We start from the raw sequence: 4,047 nt of genomic DNA, 5'->3' as shown, positions 1-4,047 counted from the left end.
GGGGAAACTGACTAGACTAAGAGAAAAAAATCCAACGACACTAACAAATGGGAGTCTCCCTGTGAAACAGCCCAGCAAAGTCGCTGTGCAAGAAATGCCGCCCGCCGGCAGCTCCCTGCAGCCCTCACACCACCATGTACGTGCACACGCACACACACACTCAACACAGGCACACACACACGCTCAACACACGCACTGCACACACGCTCAACACAAGCACATACACACACGTTCAACACACACTACACACAGACTCAACATATGCACATGCACACACACTCAACAGGCACACACACTCAACACACACACAGCACACGCATATACACACACTCAACACACGCTCAACACAGGCACATGCACACACAAGCTCAATACACGCACATGTACACATGCTCAACTGATGTACACATGCTCAACACACGCTCAACACACGCACATGCACACACGGTCAACACATGCAGATGCACACATGCTCAACACACGCACATACACTCTCAACACACACTCAACACATGCTCAACACACGCACATGCACACACACTCAACACATGCCGATGCACACATGCTCAACACACGCACATACACTCTCAACACACTCAGCACATGCTCAACACATGCACGTGTACACACACGCACTGCACACATGCTCAACACACACATACAAACACAACACATGCTCAAGACACACACTTGTACACACACTCAACACATGCTCAATACAGGCGCATGCACACACGCTCAACACACGCACATGTACACACACTCAGTACACACATACACACACACACGCTCAACACACACACATACACACACACTCAACACACGCACATGTACACACACTCAGGACACACATACACACACACACACACACGCTCAACACACACACACACACACACACACACTCAACACACGCTCAACACACGCACTGCACAGCTTCCAATCGGCTTTTTAGTGCCTCACATTTAAATGTGAAATGGGAGCCAAGGATGACCAAACATCTGAGAAAACTTTCTACTAGGAAAACTGAGATTAAAAACAAATAGTAAGTTCGACCAGTAGCGGGAGCGGAGAGCGGACCCCAGAGAGCCCCATGCAGCCCCACCACCGTCGGCCTAGTCACCGTCACCGCCACGTGAGCAGCGAGGCCGGACCGGCAGCCACCCCCGCCCTCAGCGCTGCGGACACCGACACCGAGCCCCGCACCACCCGCAGCGGCGCGGGAGCGGTGGCCCGGGTGGCCTCGCATCGCATCGGCGGCGCCTGCTGGCGGGGACAAGAAGGTCATCGCAACGAAGGTTTTGGGGACAGTAAAATGGTTCAATGTAAGAAACGGATATGGTTCCATCAACAGGAGTGACACCAAGGCGGATGCGTTTGCACAGCAGCCTGCAGTAAAGAATGACCCCGGGAAGAACCCACAGGGCAGGAGATGGAGACACTGGAGCCTGATGTTGTTGAAGGAGAAAAGGCGAAGGCGGCAAATGTCACAGGCCCTGGTGGCCTTCCAGGTCAAGGCCGTCAATACGCAGCAGACCGCAGCCATCATAGACGCTCTCCGCGTCTCAGGGTCCCCAATGCCGTTGCCAGCGGAGCTAGCAGGACAGTGAGGGTGGGGACAGGAAGGAGGGACCGGGGCGCGCTCCCGAAGGCCGGGTCCCCACCTTCCTACACGCGGAGCCCCCTGGGCGGCGACCTCAGGATGCCAACCCTCCTGTGCAGGGAGAAGCGACGGAGGGTGGTGACAACCGGGGCGCAGGAGAACAAGGTAGACCAGTAGGACAGGATATGTATCGGGGTTACGGACCACGATTCCGCAGGGGCCTCCTCGCCAGAGACAGCCCGGCGAGGACCGCAACGAAGAGGGGAAAGGGAATCGAGGAGACCCAAGGTCAGCAGCCGCCTCATCGCGGTACCGCCGCAACTTCACCGACCCACGCAGACGCCCAGAAAGCCCGAAACCACAGGATGGCAGAGACACAAAAGCAGCCGATCCTCCAGCTGAGAATGCGTCCGCTCCCGAGGCTGAGCGGGGCGGGGCTGAGTAGATGCCGCCTTACCGTCTCCACCGTCTCCCCCATCTCCACCGTCTCCACCGTCTCCCCCGTCTCCCCCGTCTCCACCGTCTCCACCGTCTCCCCCGTCTCCACCGTCTCCACCGTCTCCCCATCTCCCCCGTCTCTACCGTCTCCACTGTCTCCACCATCTCCCCCGTCTCTACCATCTCCCCCGTCTCTACCATCTCCACCGTCTCCCCCGTCTCCCCCGTCTCCACCGTCTCCCCATCTCCCCCGTCTCTACCGTCTCCACTGTCTCCACCATCTCCCCCATCTCCACCGTCTGCCCCGTCTCCACCGTCTCCCCCGTCTATACCATCTCCCCCATCTCCACCGTCTGCCCCGTCTCCCCCGTCTCCCCCGTCTCCACCATCTCCCCCATCTCTACTGTCTTCCTTTCTCCACCGTCTCCACCATCTCCCCCATCTCCCCCGTCTCCACCATCTCCCCGTCTCCCCCGTCTCCACCGTCTCCCCCGTCTCCACCGTCTCCCCCATCTCTACTGTCTTCCCTGTCTCCACCGTCACCACCATCTCCACCGTCTCTACCATCTCCGTCGTCTCTACCATCTCCACTGTCTCCACCGTCTCCCCCGTCTCTACCGTCTCCAACATCTCCCCCGTCTCCTCGTCTCCCCGGTCTCCCCGGTCTCCCCCATCTCCCCCGTCTCCCCCGTCTCTACTGTCTCCACCGTCTCCACCATCTCTACCATCTCCACCGTCTCCATGGTCTCCCCCATCTCCACCGTCTCCCCCCGTCTCCACCATCTCTACCATCGTCCAGTTTAGTCATTCAACAATAAGAAATGAGTATGAAATTCCAGCAAGAAGAAATGAACAAGATTGGAGCTGAAGACCTTAAGTGCTTGCTTTTTGCCTGTTGACCAGATAATTAAACTATCTGCATTATCTATGCAGCATGGGGTTTTTATTATTTTTACCTAAAGACGTCTTTTGTGATAATAGCAAACGTGTTTTTTTAAAAAGCCTGGTTTTTCTCAATACGCCTTTAAAGATTTTTAAATTGTTTCATAGCTCGTCAAGTTGAGATTTTTAAGAACTTCATTTTTAATTTGTAATAAAAGTTTACAACTTGATTTTTTCAAAAGAGTCAACAAACTGCAAGCACCTGTTAATAAAGGTCTTAAATAATAATAATAATAAAAGATTTTTGAAAGAGCTCAGTAGAAACAGAAATAATAAAAAGAGCAGAAGAAAACTTCAAAAAGTTATAACTGATGTGTTCACAGTAAAAAAGAAAAGGAAATTAGGAGGTTACATAAAAGCTCATTGAAAGACCAAAAATTGAGCTCTTGAAAATTAAGATTATGATAGCACACATGCAAAATACAGTGGAAATGTTAGAAGATAAAGTTCAGGAAAGTAGAAAAAAATTCAGAAATGAAAAACATAAATAAAAAATAAGAAAATTTGAAGACCCAAGAATCATAACATTCAAATGAAACAGGAGTTCCAGAAAGATAGAACAGAGAAAACAGGGGTTGAAGCAATTGAAAAAATAATTCAAGAAAATTCCTCAGAACAAAGGACATGAGTGTTCATATTGAGAGGTTTTATTGGGTGCTCTGCATAATAAGTTTAGCAAGTCCCACACCAAGATACATCATCATAAAATTTTGGAATTCTAAGGACAAAGAGAAGATTCTAAATGTATCCATAGAGGAAATAATAAGCCTCATTCAAAAGATAAAATATCAGGCCTCTCAACAGCTTCATTGGAAGCAAGAAGAACAAGGCTTCCAAATTTCTAAGGGAAAAATAATTTCAGTTTAGAATTCTATGCCTAATCCAACATCACTCATGTATGAGATTGAAGTAATTTTATAGATATTCATGATCTGGAAGCCAGAGGAGGATGTACTCACCCAAAATGAAAGTGTAAAACAAGAAAGAGGATTTCTTGGGACAAAAAAAGAGAGGATCCCGTACAGAGGAGAACTGAAAGGAATTTTGAGGTTGATGATAAAAGGAAT

General features: G+C 50.4%; 1 pseudogene; it reads left to right on the top strand.

Annotated features, from left to right (window-relative positions):
* Positions 1 to 1,090: 1,090 nt before the first annotated feature.
* LOC138400085 (Y-box-binding protein 1 pseudogene) lies at positions 1,091 to 2,045 on the top strand (annotated as a pseudogene).
* Positions 2,046 to 4,047: the final 2,002 nt, after the last annotated feature.

The sequence above is a fragment of the Eulemur rufifrons genome, chromosome 19, assembly GCF_041146395.1.
Source record: "Eulemur rufifrons isolate Redbay chromosome 19, OSU_ERuf_1, whole genome shotgun sequence".
NCBI lineage: Eukaryota > Metazoa > Chordata > Mammalia > Primates > Lemuridae > Eulemur > Eulemur rufifrons.
Note: the sequence above shows the minus strand (reverse complement) of the source record. Positions and strands in the feature narration are given on the sequence as shown.